We start from the raw sequence: 16,687 nt of genomic DNA, 5'->3' as shown, positions 1-16,687 counted from the left end.
GAACATAAGCACATTTTAGGAGATTTGATATCGTACCAAGAGGCCGCACGATATCTCATTACCCTTTAAAGTTGACCATTCTAACACCCCTGAGCCATCAACATTTGTCAAATTAGAGCTATTCCATCTGAGAATTACGCAGCCTTTCCCAAAGTTTATCTGGAAATTACGTTGGAAATTCCCAGTTCATGTCTGAAGACCAGAGGGCCGCATCAACTAACACAGTGGTTCTCAGCCCTTTTAACATGAAGACACCTCTTCAATGCAAAAAATTCCCCTGATGTGCATATGTGCATGTGTGTATAACTATTAGAGTCCACTGATCTAAAAATGCACTATTTTAAAAAGCTACTTTAGTGAATTGTTATTTGAAAAATAGCACATATATTATTCAAAATACCTGAACATATTATGTATTCGGGCTATAGGCAATGTTGGGCACGTGGGTATATTTGCAGACCCCTTGCAATAACTCTGAGGTTCCCCAGGAGCTATTCATATCCACAGGCTGGGAACAGTAAACTCAAGGAATCTGGGAGAATATTGCAACCTGTATTTGGTTCTTGCTTCCTTCCCCTCCCCCTCAACCTCTAATTCTCCGGGAAGCAGACTCTAACACAGAATTAGGAAGCATGAGGTCTTGTGGGGAGTAACACCTGTGAAAGGAAATATGAGGTAGCAGGAATGGCCACGAGGAAGCCACCTGATTGTGGTACAGGCTCTGTTAGCCCCAAAGGTTGCTCCAGAGCAAGATTACCTGTTGGAGCGCATCCCCATCAGGTGGAAATGGCCATGACTTTATCCCATGGCCCTGCTCAGTTATGGGCTAGGGCCACTCTGAGCGGAGTGTGAATTTAGCTCAAAAGTTGCTAACAGGAGAGGCTGTCACCTAGTTATCCTCCTGGTAGCTGGGCAGTGAGTCCTTTCTGGAAAGGGGATCTGAGTATTTTATCTGCATCTGCTACACCGTATGTTTTCCCCTATTTCTATAGGCAATTTTCTCCCTCAAGGTTAAACATGAAGACAACATAACTTTATAAATGACAGTGTGAATTGCCCTTGGGAAATAGGCAATCTCTAAATAAAATCAGAAAGAAAATTATAACCATGCATAAGCATAATTGCATTAGCTACAGGAGGAGGTACTCCTCGGATAGGGGGTTGCATTTAGTTTAAGCAGAATCTCCTTCTGCAGAGGGAGCTAATTGCAAGTCTGAAATAAGATCAGAGAAATGTTTGCTGCAGAAGTCTGATCATACTCTGCACTGAACATGACTCTTCATGAATACATTGGCTGTTTACTGTGGGGAAGTCACTATGTTAGGAAAAATGAAGTAGTAATTGCAAGGCAGGAAATTACCTGGGGAGGGGCCTCCTCTTAGGAGGAAGAAGGAGTCTATTTACGATGTCAGTCCCTTTGCTTAGCCTGGGCTGTGAGGGGGTGTTTGGCACATGGCATGAAAGACAGACTGGGATGGACCCGGCTAGTGAGAAATATTTACAAGATCAAACCTGAGAATGGAACCATGTCCTGTTAGTCCAGTTTGAAACACTGAACCAGTTAATCTCCAAAGATGCATCTTTCAGGAGCTACCAAGGTGGTTTCCAAGTGGGAGTTTACACAGACCAAGGAGAGCAGAGGGGAGAACAAATGGAAGGGAAACTTTGGAGGGTGGGACCATCCCCTACCCTTGCCTTCAGCCCCCCTTCAAAAGAGTGGTCCCAGCTTTATCCTCTACATGGTAGGATTTTATGTAAGGTTACCTTTAAGGAAAGGTTCCTTAATGAAAATAAATGAATCAGATAACTACAGTTTCCTAGGTCTTACCTGAAGCCTACTAAAATAAAATCTCACATGAGTTTGACCTTCCAAAAATGCTGCTCAACGAACCTTGTGATAGAAGAATGGATAGATAGATGACAAATGAGATAGAAAGATATTAGATGATAGATAACATACATCTACCAATATAGTAACATGCAATGCATATTATAACATATACACAAAAAGAAAACATTTTAAAGGGTAAGATAAAAATGAATAGAATAGAGGCTCTAGTATTTTCTTGCACCCAGGGGATCATCTTGATTTCCCCCGATGTAGGCAAATCTTACACTGGAGCATTCTCACAGTCTTATCTGTGATAGAAAGACTGTGTGGGAAATAAGGAGATGACCTACCACGACTTACAGATGTAAATCCGTCCCACTTTTTTTTAATGGACTCTGAGCCACTGAGATAGTGGTGCTCTCCATCCCAGCCTGTTCCTTTCTCTGTACCAGTGCTAGGGCCTGGAGGGATAATCAACTACGGTGATTGTAGCTGATTACTACCAGGTGGGAAAAGGGTACACATTTTTTTACAAGCCAGATGGATTCTGCTTCCTCCTTCCCTTCAAGCACAGATGAAATCCAGTTTAAGCAAAGTTGAAATTTCAAAGCTGAGCTCTATTCCATCACCCATGTTTAGACCAGTGAGTGGAATTGCTGACACATTAGTCTATCAGAGGCCCTATAGCTCAACTCTGAAAGTCACCCATAAATATCTAGTCACTGACGTCTGGGAGAATAACTAGAGAAAGACCAATGTAATGGGGATCATCCCTGAGCCAGGTGTGCGGATACCAACAGAGAGGAGAATTGAAAACCCAAGCAAGTGAAGAGCAAACTCATCAGCACCCCGGGGAATTGGGAGGTCTGAGACAGGCACCAGATGTGTTTGTGTCACTTCTGTGACTCAGCTTCTATTTCAGCTACCGATAAATAAAGGACTGTTTCCAGGTATGCTATATTTGGTTAACCCCTAAACTTGGACATTAAGTATAGCCCCAAGGTGACCAAGACAACATTGCTCTAAACAACAATAATTTCACACATGCTGGATTGAAAAGAAATTAAAATTAGAAGCATGAAATAAAAATGAAATTAAGTCTGTGGGTTTCCCATACAACCTACAAACCAGCACAACACAGGAGTTCTGTTTCTGTTTTGACAACTCTTTCCGCTTGGAGTTCCACTTTCAGTACTATTTCCCCAATGTGTTTTTCCACCTTTTTGTTCATTCACACTCTCTCTGCCCCCACTCCTTTCCCTCCAAATTCCCACCTGCCAATCTGCCTTTCCAACCCCACCCCCAGATAAATGTACAGGCTTTGCCCCAAAGCCTCCCCAGTGAGCAGTACCTTTTTCTGGGGATAGTAAGCCCTGACTCATCGATTCTTTATTACCACAGTTTCCAAAACACAGTCTTACTTCACCCTTGTCTCTACCCAGATCTCTGTAGGTCTGGGCCACCATGTGCGTAAACAGACTCTTAATGGGGGATTCCCTCCTCACCTTCCCAAAACCCTCTCACCCTCTATCCCTCTTCTGATGCCTACCCTCCAAAATGTCTGAAGGAAGCAGAGCTTAAGGAACTAGGACTCTTCAGGATCCATTGTTTCTTGTATCTCAGACTTTTTTTTGATCAGCAAAGGAAAACACACTTCTGCTGTTAAAATAAGACTCAGAGATCCTTAGAGAAATGGCACAGTAAAAATAGAGAGACCACGGTCAAGTCCATCTTATAAGCTAAATAATATAAGCTAAAGACAAGCCAAGGCTTCCCGTGAACTGGGTAGCTAAGTGAGTTTGACTCTATTCTCCCAGCCCCAGGGAGAAGCAGCAAGAGACCAAAATGTGGATACCTGAAGATGAAAGTTCTCAAATTTTTATGTTAAATAAGTGTACATGCTCTTTTATCAGATCCACACAAGGCAGCCCCTCTAAGACATGGATTCAAGAGTAGCCTGTTGGTAGATGAGAAAGATGCTATCCAGCAAAATCAGTCAGACTGTCCTCCTCACTATTCCCAGGTTCCTACCGAAGCAGCTTGAACTGAGTGCTCCTACCTTCTGACACTCCCTTTTCTCTGGGTTGATTCTTTAGATCCCTCCCCAGCTGAGAAGTCAACCTCCTGATGACTCAGAATTAGTTCAGCATACTCCCTCATACCCCTGCCTCTCTGATCAAGACCAAGCCTGTTCCCTAGTGATTCCAGCAGTGACCCCAGCATGCCCTCAGGTTTCACCTCTCCCAGGTTGTACCTGGCTCTTTGATTTGGGAAGTGGAGGGAAGCATGTGTAGCAGCCTGTGCCTTTAGAACTCCTCAGAGTTGATGAGTAGTTGTGCGCCAGCCTTTGTGGAGGAATGAATTGAGGAATTCTTTAGCCCATCACACCTTCATTTTCCAGAAACGGAAGTGCCTTCTTATATTCTGGAACTTCTTCATGTCTTGGCTTAGATTTTAGAGAAGATGCCATCTTTCGCCTTTAGTAAGGGATTCCCACACAAGGGCCCATTACAAGACCACTGAAATAAAACAAAACAAACAGAAAGGGAGGGTGTGTGAAACAGTCCCCTATGAACGAAATGAGATGTTTCACCAGAAATGATGCTGGTGGGGTTATTGCTGGGGTACAGCCCCTGGAGGTAGCCTGCTTGCCTAGTCACCAGGTCTCAAAGAAGAATTTGTATTCCATGTGGCTTCCAGATGGTACACTGCAGGTCATCTAATGTCCTTTTGGAAACATGTTCAATCATATTTAGGAATTAGCTTCCAACTCGGGAGAGTTTCCCAGGAGTACAGAAGCCTGTTTCAGGGTTGATCCATGAATGTGTCATAAGCCTGGTGCTAGATAATGACAATGATTCAAGTAAACAGGCAAATCAATCCCTCTTCTGATGACTTACTTCTAGAACATATGAAAGAAGCAGAGCTTAAGGAATCAGGACTTCCAGGATCCAGTTGCCTTCTGCATCTCAAGACATTTATCAGATAAAGAGCATTTTTGCTGTAAAGTAAGACTCTGAGGCACTTATAAAGATACGGAGTGCCAGGTACAGTCATTCCCAACTGGGCAGGAAACTCAAATATGAGCCAAGTTTTCTCTGGAGACAGATTTCACTCATTTATTCATTCATTCAATTAGTATTATGTTTGTAGTCACGTAGATCTGAGGATAAACTGTTATTGATGCCCACAATTCTCTTATCTCTTTGGAAAGCACAGATCATACAAGCACCTCTCTAGCACCGCCCCCCTTTTTCTTTTCTAAAACCAGTGACTTAAGTGTGCCTTTGAGAATTTCTAGTATTCCATAGAGAAGAGTTCTGGGGAGGGTGAATTCACCTCACTTGCATTGTACGATCCAAGGTCCTTAAGCACAAGCAACAGAAATCAACTCTGAATTAACAGAAGCAGAAGAGTTCAGGGAAGTTCACAGAACAGAAAGGAAGGCGAGAGAGTGAGGTTTGGAAAAAGGCAAAGACAAGAGCAGCTCCCGAGATTCAGGGAACAGTAAGCACTGTCAAGACCACGTGTGAGGAAGAACTCCTCTAAGACATGCTGTGTATCCTGCCAGTGGTGCAGCTCTTGTCTCCTGCTGTGATAAACTTTTTCTACGTGTCCCCCCACCCCCAGCCTTGCGTCACACTCCATGTCCTACAGAGGAGCATCTGATTGGATAAGTATAGGTTACAAGCCCCAGAGGCAGAACTCAGAAGCTCCCTCTTTCAACTTCTATAGGAAGAGGTAGGGTACTGGGTTCTACCAACACAAAACACATAAGGGTGGGATAATGTCCCAAAATAGAGGGAGTGGAAAGGTGGAGAACCCAAAGAAACAAAAGGATAAGTGTCCACCACATATTTCAATTTTCTCCAAAACAGCCAAAGCTATAGTTTATTCCTTATACAACAGTCTCTGCAGTTGGATCTTCTTATGATCTGATATTGCGCATATCAAAGGGCCCGTTCTGAGCTGTAGAGTATAGCCCTTATCTCTCACATTATTTGGTGTCCTTTAGCAAATTCTGACACAATAAATAATTGTTTATGCTCACATCTATTATTCCCTCGGGCACCTCCGAGGAGGATTTGTGGCGGCTCACAAAATTTCACACACTGTAAAACAGTTCAATGAAAAATGGAAACAAATCAGTTTGTACCTATGGAAAATGCCCTGTGCTCTGTATGGTGGCCTCTCTCTCTGTACTTCCAGGGAAGCAGGAGGCTGACAAGGAAGGGGGTGTCAGCCTGGGCTCTTGTGTTCCCTTGGTGATCAAGGGTCTGGGTTGATAGGTGTTTTTAGGAAAAGGGCTGATGGGTACATCCAAAGGTGTTGCATGTGACTGATACGTGCTCAGGATAAGCAAGAACTAGGCCAGATAAGGGGGCTGGAGTTGTGGCGGGGATTGGCCAGGTAGAGAAGGCAGGACCACTGACAACGGGCCAGAGGAGGAACCCCAGCAGGCCGGCTGGTGGTTGATGACTCATGGCCAAAACAAAGGAACCAACAGGGTAGGAGAGCAAGGGCTGGGCTGAGATCAGAGAACAAGGCTGGGGCTTCACCTAGAGACAGGCTCCTGTTGACAATGCCTCTGCCAAGGGCCATCTCTTAGAAGGAAGCTGGAGGTGGTCCTTCTGAGGGTTAACTGAACCCAGAGCACTCGGAATCTTGCTCCACATGTTACTCTATCATCAGGAAAAATAATCAAATATTCTGTTTTGAAATGAGCCTTTCAGACAGTGAGATATGGTGGAAGGAGGCCAGACTTCTGTTTGACTCCAGCTTTTTCATTAACTAGGTGCAGGACATTAGACAAGTCAAATTTCTCAAGGCCTAAATTTCTTTCCATCAAATGAGAAGGTTACGCTACATATGCCTGAAGATTCTTCCAGCTTCAGAAATGATGAGGCCACTTCTAGTACATGCGTATGCACACATGTGTACACACACACACACACACCACACCAGGGATGATGGTGGGAGCGATGCGACAGTCCCAGAAGAAGTCATAGAATATTATCCTTGCTGTGCATCTCCTCTCTTCTGAGGCTGGCTCTGGGAGAGGCGAACTTTCTCAAAAACCACAGCTGTTAAAACGGTCCCAAGGGAGTTATACTTGATTCCCGTTTCCTAACATCCTGAATGGGAGGCCCAGCAGAACTGATAATGGGGTACTTCCCCAAGTTACAAACCACAAACTGAAAGGGAAAAAACCATGCTACCCAAGGACTTAGCCAGTGGGTAACTGGGGCCAGAAATAACAAGCCTGACCTGCGACAGACCAGTGCTGGGGAATGCACAGTGGTGGCCCAGCTAGGATTTCCTTTTTTCCAAGACAAACCATGTTGGCTCTGATGAAACTGGTTGTGGTTAAATTCCCCTCCTTTACTCGTAGCATTATTCCCAAATCGCACTGCGCTCCATCATCAGGGGTTTTGGGGAAGTCTTTGAAATTATTCAGTCATTCTAAGTGCCATGCACTTTATCAGTCTCTCCATTGAGTGACTACTGTCTGTATGTGGCAGGCCCTGTGCCAGGTGTCAGGAGCACCACAGTAAACAGGACTGGCAGGTCCTGTGCCTGCATGGGACTTCCAGACGGGTGTGGGAGACGGAAAGCATACATAACTACAGTGAGTGAAATAACGAAGGAAGCGGAGTGCAGTGCAGGGACGGGGAATAACGGGAGGGGCAATAGGAGCATGTTTTCATAGAGGAAATAGAGAAGGTCTCTCCATGAAGGTGACATTAAAGCAGAGACCTGAAGAATGACAAGGACCAATTTTTTTTTTTTTTTTTTTTTTTTGCGGTGTGCGGGCCTCTCACTGCTGTGGCCCCTCCCGTTGCGGAGCACAGGCTCCAGATGCGCAGGCTCAGCGGCCATGGCTCACGGGTCCAGCCGCTCCGCGGCATGTGGGATCTTCCTGGACCGGGGCACGAACCCGTGTCCCCTGCATCGGCAGGCGGACTCCCAACCACTGCCCCACCAGGGAATCCTGACAACGACCAATTTTCTGAAACAGGACAGGGTAGGAGTGGTGTGCAGGGTGTGTGGTGTGTGTGGTGTGTGTGGTGTGTGTGTGGTGTGTGTGGTGTGTTGTGTGGTGTGTGTGGTGTGTGTGTGGTGGGTGTGGTGTGTATGCTGTGTATGCTGTGTGTTTGGTGTGTGTGTGGTGTGTGTGGTGTGTGTGGTGGGTGTGTGGTGGGTGTGGTGTGTATGGTGTGTATGCTGTGTGTTTGGTGTGTGTGGTGTGTGTGGTGTGTTTGCTGTGTTTGTGGTGTGTGTGGTGTGTGCAGTGTGTGTGTGGTGTGTGCGGTGTGTGTGTGCGGTGTGTGTATGGTGTGTATGGTTTGTGCCATGTGCGTGGTGTGTGTGTGGTACGTGTGGTGTATGTGGTGTGTGTGGTGTGCGTGGTGTGCATGTGGTGTGTGATGTGTGTGATGTGTGTGGTGTGTGATGTGTGTGGTGTGTATGGTGTGTGTGTGGTGTGTGCGGTGTGTGTGTGGTGTGTGCGGTGTGTGTGGTGTGTATGGTTTGTGTGGTGTGCGTGGTGTGTGTGTGGTGTGTGCGGTGTGTGTGGTGTGTATGGTTTGTGTGGTGTCTGTGGTGTGTGTGTGGTGTGCGTGGTGTGTGTGTGGTGTGCGTGGTGTGTGTGTGGTGTGCATGGTGTGGTGTGCGTGGTGTGTGCGGTGTGCGTGGTGTGTGTGGTGTGTGTGTGTGTGGTGTGTGTGGTGTGTGTATGGTGTGTGTATGGTGTGTCTATGGTGGGTGTGTTGTGAGGGAGGCAGCAGCTTTATTGGCAGAGGGAAGAAGAGCATGTTGGTAGAAAAGTCAACTGATTCAAGGAGCTGAAAGAAATCTTACGTGGCTGAAGCAAAGGGGAAGGTAATATAAAATGAGACTGGTGAATTTGCAGAGGCCAGATCACACAAAGCCTTTGAAAAATGTGATAGTTTTCCTTAAACTTTTTTTTCCAAGTTCACTAGGAAACCATTAAGGAAACCATTAAGGCATTTTAGACAGAAGGATACTGTAACCTTATTTTCATTTGCTGTTTGTTTTTGTGGACGACAAAATAAAAATAGGAATAAAACTTGAAGCAAGAAGTCCAGGCAGAAGACTATTATTGTAATTTCAGTCAAGAAATGGTGAGGACTTAGATTAAGTTAGTGGTCCTCAGTCCTCCAGGGACACTTGGCAATGTCTGGAGACATTTTTGGTGGTCATGACTGGGGCTGGGGGTGGGGACCGGTGCTGCTGGCATCTAGTGGGAGAGGCCAGGGATTCTGCGAAACATCTTACAAATTGCACGTGAGAGGTCCCCACCACAAGGATTTATCCAACCCCTAATGTAAATTGTCCCAAGGTAGACAAAACCTGGACCAGGTGATGGCAGGAGAAATGGGAAAATGTAATTGGATTCAAGATGTGTGTTTAACCTGAAATTACCAGGAATTCCAAAGAAAATGTATGTGGAGAGTGAGAGAAAGAAATAATCCAAAGATGGCTTTCAGATTTCTGTCTTGTGTAACATGTCATGAAAACACGTTGGATGGATAGGTACTAAAATTTCTGTCTAGTAGATAAAATCAATTGCTTAGTTTAAAATTCCAGATCTACGCTTTACAAATTGGGAGTGGCAAGATACACAGGCACCTGTGTCTCAGTTTCCCCATCTATAAGGTGAGGATTACAGTGGATCTACTTCAAAGCTATGTGATAAAGATCAACGATTCAATCATATAAGTGCTTCACACAGGGCTGGCATGTGGTCAACAGTCCAGTGTTAGTTACTTTTGTTGTTGTTACTGTAGTTAATATTATTGTTATTGTTAGAACCCAGAACTCATGCGAGCTATCAAAGTGGGGCATATGAATTCGGGAACCACCATCATAGAGATGGCTATGCCAACATAGATGACTCTTAAGGTCTTGACATGAGTGTGTAGACAGAAAATGTCTAGGACTGAACCTTTGGTCCTATCATTAGGATATTGAGGGAATGAGAAGGGTCAGGTGATGAGGTAAGGAAAGTCAGCAAAAGGAAGCATTCCAAGGAGCAGATGCTCAACTGGGTTGATAAAGAAGAGGCTAGAAAAGTATCTCTTGAATTTCAAGGTCATCAGTAACTTTGATAAAACAATTTCATTTAAGAAGTGGGGGTGGAAGCCAGAATGAGTTGAAGATGAAATAGAAGATACAGGACAGAGTATGTCGGAGCTTTTCAAGAATTTTGGCTAAGAAGAGCAGAACTGGTGGAGGACTGTTAAGTTAATGAAGGATGGGAGTTTTTCTCTTTGTTTTTTAAGGTAAATACTATTACATTATATCCCATTATAGTGATGGGAATAACATGGTAGAAGAGAGATACATTAGAAATATAGAAAGGAGATGAGTAGAGTATCCTTGATAAAATGAGAGAAGACAGAAAGAGTGGCCCTTGGTTAGATGAGACACTTTGTGCTCTGAAACAGGAAGTTTAGAGAAGAGGGACAGCAAGTAGACAGGATTGTAGCTTTTATGTTATGTTAGGGAAATAAAGGTTGTGCATGTCTGGCCACCTTTATTAGTGAAGTTTGGGGGGAGGGACCCCAGAAATAAGGAAAGGAAGACAGTGTGTTTTGAATACTAAATAGTCACCTTGGAAACTGGAAAGGCCAGACTTCTATGCAAAAAGTGGTAGGATTACTAGATATCTTTTAAAATTGTGATCATGAATTTATAGTGAAACCAGTGAACTGCATTCTTTGATTTTTCTCCTGCAATGTCCAATTGTTCACATATAAGCATAGAGAAGGCAGAAGATAGAAAGCTGGATTCGTTCAGGAGTTTGAGTTGTGTCAAGTGAATAGGACAAAGGATGAGACCAGGAAGTTTGAGAGTATTTGCAAGAGAGATTAAAATGGTGGGCCATGAAATCTAAGCTAGGATAAGATGGGATGGGAATAAAGGAAAGAGCTGCTGAGTAGGGAGGGAGTGGTGGGGAATAAAAGGTTTGTCTCTGAGATAAAGTATGATATCTCAAATAGAGGAGGTGAGATGGAAGGTAAGAGGTGATGGTCAGAAAGAGTGACATTGACAGATTTCAAAGGTGGTATACTCTCTGGTGATGACAGCGAAGAGATGGGTGAGTGGCTGAGGTGGGGTGGAGGGGTGGTCATTGGTCATGAGGGATTCAAGGAACCAAGGAACTAGGAACAGGGTAACTGTCCACCTGAAAGTTGCGTCGCTGAGACTAACAATGGGATTTGACTTCGAGAGGAAGGCAGAGGTTTACATCCTCAGAAAACAAGGTATGGCCAGAAATACTGAGAGATAGACAGAGAGACAGAGAAAGGCAAAGAGAGAAAGAGAGGGACAGAGAGAGAGAAAATAGCACGACAGCATACATCTTAAAGGGACAGGTGGGAGGGCTTCCCTGGTGGCACAGTGGTTAAGAATCCAAAAAAAAGAATCCAAAGCTTCTTCACTCCCATCTCCCCACCCCCCTAATTCCAGTGCAGAGGGAGGATTTTCAAAAGTTTGAAGACTAAAAATAACCAGAGGGCAAGCCAATTAAATGTCATGACTGGTTTAAACAAAAACCCACACTTAGCACCAATGTGGATTAGGTGGAGGCTGCTTTTATGAAATCTACATTGTTTTAAGAGCATCCCCACAACCCAACCCCCCCGTCCAGCATTCAGGTTCAGAACATACTTTTAAGTTTTGTTTTAAATACTCTAGACTCAAAATGCCTTATAGGCATTGTCAGAAAAAGTGAAGTTGTCCAATTAACCTCATGTTCTTTGTGGCCTTTTATATCTGATCCTCATATTATGAACACCCCAAAACTGTTCAGGGCAGTGGTCCAAGATAAGGGACAGCACTGCAATAACGGTTAACATTTAGTGAATGCTGCCTCCATCTCAGGCATTGTGCTAGGTAATATACTTTCATTACTGCATTTAATGTTCACAAAACCTTTATGGGTTTTTAATCCCATTTTACAAATGGGGAAAATAAGACACTGAAAAGGTAAGTGACTTGTCCAAGGTCACCAGCCATAAGGGGTAGAGATGAGAAAGTCTGGAGAGTTCGCACTTTTAACCAGCTGGCTATACTCCCACATACTGGAAATACACTGTGCTTGTGGTTCAGAGCAGACATCACTGGTCAATTACAGAACAATCCCACCAAGCTTGATCCCTAATCCATTGCTCTAGTAGCTCCTATCAGTTGATAAATGTTGGCAATCTCTCTGCTGAAGTGATAGGAAATCTCTCTGCTCTTCCCTCCATAGACCCTTCTCCTTTGCTTGCTCCTATTCTCTTTGAACCTTGTCTTTGCCTTACTCCCAAGTTTGCATCGACTTTGACTTTGGTCCTTTACACTTAGCATATGGTCTTGGTCTCTTTCAAGTCTGACTCAGGCTGAGACTTGCCCCCAGGTCCCTCTTGCCCTTTGTCTGGTTCCTCTTCATCCCCACCCCATAATGAGCTGTCTCAGCTATTTTGTCAGGGTTGGATGAGGCATCTGAGGGGCAATACGCATGACAGAAGAGGAGAAGTCTCAGTGCAGATTCATCCTCCAAATCCTGAGCTCTGAGCCCACTATAAAAATTTCTGCGTGAACCGTATAGATACAGAGCTTCAGACATGGTGTCACATTCTGAAGATCCTACAGTTGGAAATATACCACTGAATTACACTGTCCATGTTTTTTTAAATGACCCCAACTTCCCCCCCACCCAGTTTTAGTCAACTGAATCAGAAACACAGAAAAATATTTTAATTTTGGAGGAAAAACTTAGATATTTGTTGTGCATCAAAAATGCTCAATGGGAGGACTTCCCTGATGGTCCAGCGATTAAGACTCTGTGCTTCCACTGCAGGGGGTGCGGGCTCGATCCCTAGTCAGGGAACTAAGATCCCACATGCTGCGCGGTGCAGCCAAAAAAACACACAATAAAACAAAAAACTAATTGGGGGCTTGAAAAGTAGTGGCTCCTAACCAGCTGTGTAATGCTGGAAAATCATTTAGCCTTTGTGAGGTGTGTTTGATCTGTAAAGGGTGACAATTAAATGTTGGATCTCTCAGGTCCCTTTCAGACACAGCAGTGTGTGGCAATGTAGCCTGTGTTTCAGAGGCTGTTGCTGTCTGCTTTGCAGGGCTACTAACTGCTGGCAGTGTCTCCCCAGTTACTCCCAAAAGTCACCAGGAGGTGCCCCACAAGTACACGTTCTGTCAGTTTCCACAGGTCAGATGACACTCTTTCCTCTTCTGAACCTGCCCTCTATTCGCCCTCTCTAGTGCTATTGCCTCTGTTGTTCCCTGAGTTGCTGCATCTGTGGGGTGTAAAGTCTATTGCCCATCACCACCATCACAGCCATGGGGTATTAATGTCCTTGTGATGCCAAGCTCTTTCAGGATTTGTACACTCCTGTGTTGAGACCTGAAGCAAGACTGCCAAACTCCACCACTGACATCTGAACCCTGGGAGCACTTGCTAAGAGGCATTGTCAAGTCACTGTGAAAACTTTGGAGACACCACTCAAATTCTGGACAGCGTGTCAGACTCTATTTCCACAAAGAATATCACGAGTTGGTTGAACACCCAAGACCCACAAAATATAGGACTGATCTAATCCGTCCCTGAAAGCCATTGAGACAAACCCATTATCTGAGAAGCCATGACAAGTTATACTTAGAAGCCCAGTGAGTCACAGCTCATGGGAGTTAGCTCAGAAGCTCTCACTCATAAAATGACACACCAGTTTGACGTCTGCTGAGGCTCATCCCAGGTGTCAGAACTCAGCCTCATACAAGGACCAAGGGAATACATTAGAGACGAGTAATATTCATGGAGCACAAGGACTTCATGCTGGGCCCGGCCTCACTATGAAGACAGGGCATCAGACACAGGAAGTCCAAAAAAGTGATACAATTTTTGCTAGGAAAAAATTTCCCTTCACCACACACAGTTTCTCTTTAATTTTTCTTAAGGTGGTACAGTTGCTAATTTCAGCCCTTTACATACTTTCCCAGCAGTGAATTTAATTTATGACTTTACTGTACATCCTTCCAGGCCCAGTGGACTCAGAAAGAATATGAACTTTAAAATCCCAGCTCCCTTACCTACTTGCTGGCTGTGTGACCAGGAACAAGACTGTCAACTTTCTAAACCTTAATTCCCTTATTTATAAAATGAAGTTTTTAGGAGGATTAAGAAACAATATCTTTTAATGCAAAGCACCTGGCTCAGGATCCTACATATGAAGGGTGTTCAATCAGTGTCACTTTCCTTCCTTCCCAGTAGAAGTTATCAGATGATACTAGCTTCAGGTCTTCTGCCAGGCACAGAACACACCCTTCAAAGTGTTAATGCCATTTCATTTCAGCAGACACCTTGTCTCAGGAAAGCCATTAGAAACCCCCAAAGTACTATATTTTTCTCCTGGTAAGTAGCTCACTTCCCACAACTTCCCACAACTTTATATTAAGTAAGCCCAACAAATGAGTCACACTAGTTACAGAAGCAAATTTGGGAGCCACACCCAAAACACAGGCATTTTGACTTTTCAGAAGAAGCTGTCAGTACCACCAAAAAGAGGGCTCAGGGGACCCACAGTTAGGAAACCCCAAATTCCCAGGCTACTTCTGAATTCATATGCAAACCAAAACCCTTAGTTCCTCATTTTTTTTTTTTGGTGAATTTCTATCCACGGTATTTAATGACAGCTGAGAGTCGCTGAACAATATTCAAATTTCTGCTGAATTTTCTGCTTTGTAGCGGGGTGGTGTGAGGGGTACAGGGGGATATATCAAGATGGCCCAATCACTTTTTAAATGAGCAATACCAAATTAAATTTAAAACAACATCCTACTTACTGGGTCCTTATTTATGTTTTGGTAGAGTAGAAAGTGATTATTTACTTTTTGAAAACATCTACCATTGCATTTAAAGTATGATTTTGATATTCATGAAAAATTTCAAGAGTTTATCCATTGTGTGAAAGTATAATGATTTGTATAAAAGTAAAAAAAGAAAAAGAAAAAAAAAGATAAAGGAAGCCTGTCATTTGTCAAGGACATAGGTGATTAATAAATTTGCACTTGAGATATAAATACTCCAAGACTGTAGAAAGCAAGGGTATGGTGATTGGATTTAAACTACCTGTGTCTTGCAGAAATCCTATCCAAGGAATTAACATAAAATTGGTGTAGAACTATTGAAAGCCCTCTTCCAAAATCCAGAGTACATGGGCCTCCTGCTGAAGACAAGCTCACAACATCAAAAGCAGTAAAATGAAAAACTATGTGAGCAAATAAGCTACCATAGGAGTCATAAGGCACCATAAACAAAAAGTTAGCCTCCTAGGAGCTGGACCTAGTAGAACAATCTAAAAGAGACAACAAAGCAAGTATGTTTCAAACAATTAAGAAGTTTTAAGAAGTGCAGGGGAGGATGAACTATGATCCAAAGTGAAAGAAGAGGACAGTAAAATAAGACACATTGACAAAGAACAGAAAGAAAATGCAGTCAAGAAAATAAAGAATTAATAGAAGGCTAGACAACGCTGCTGAGAAAATTAGTGAATTGTGAGATAAAACTGAGGAAACTGCTTAGACTGTATCACAGAGAACAGGTGGCAAATACAAATAAACAGATAGAAAATATGGAGGGTAGATTGAGAAAATCCAGCAGATATAAAATCGGGCTGCTATGTTGTACAGTTCTAAAGGTTACTCTTCACAAGGTGTCCAACATAAATGGTGTTGCTTGAATTTTTACATGTCATCCTTTATTTGATAGGAATTCAAGAAGATAAGACTAGAGAATATAGGATAAAGTGATAATTTGAAAAAGATAATAAATAAGAAATTTCCAAAATTGAAGAAAATCACAAGTTCTCAGTTCTCAGACGGAACAAGTACAGAAGAGTCCTGGATAGTATAAATAAAAATAAATTCACATCTAAACAATTTGTGAGGAAAATAAAAAACACCAAAGACAATGAAAAACAACCAGAAATAAACAAGATTACTTGAAAGGTAATGAACAGTCAAAATGACAATACTTTTTATCAGCAACAATGCATGCCATAGAACAATGAAATCATTATCTTTAAAGTGCTGAGGCAACAGTTCTGTCATTTAAAAATTCTAAACCAAGATATGTTTTCATTCAACAATAAAGTATGATTTATTCACACAAAGGAAGCTCACAATGGAGAGAGCCTCATAATACATTCTTAAATAGAAAATAAACAAAAGCAAAAGGTGCTTTTGTGTTAGGAAGGGGGAAAAGTAAGTATATACTTCAATTCATAGTAATGGTATATAAAACACTGGAACACTACCCAAGGAATAAATATAATTGGTTACCTGTGGAGGAATGTAGGAAATGAATTGATGAGGATAAAAGTGAGAGCAAACTTCTCACTGATTATACCACTGATTACCCCTTTAACATTTTTGTTTAATGGGCAAATTCCTAAAACACAAAACCTACCAAGACTGAATCATGAAGAAATAGAAAATCTGAACAGACTTATAATAACTAGAAAGGAGACTGAATTCGTGACAAAAAAAAACTCTTAAAGAGAAGTTCAGGACCAGATGATTTCATTGGTAAGTTCTACAAAACACTGAAAGAAGAATTAACATTAATCTTTCTCAAACTCTTCCAAAAACCAGAAAAGGAGGAAACACTTTCAAACTCATTTGTGGACAGCATTATTCTGATATCAAAACTAGATAAATCACTATAAGAAAAGAAAACTACAGACCAATATCCCTGGTGAATACTGATACAAAAGTCCTCAACAAAATATGAGGAAACCGAATTCAACAGCATGTTACAAGGATTTTACACTA

Source organism: Delphinus delphis, chromosome 8, assembly GCF_949987515.2.
Source record: "Delphinus delphis chromosome 8, mDelDel1.2, whole genome shotgun sequence".
NCBI classification, from domain to species: domain Eukaryota; kingdom Metazoa; phylum Chordata; class Mammalia; order Artiodactyla; family Delphinidae; genus Delphinus; species Delphinus delphis.
Note: the sequence above shows the minus strand (reverse complement) of the source record.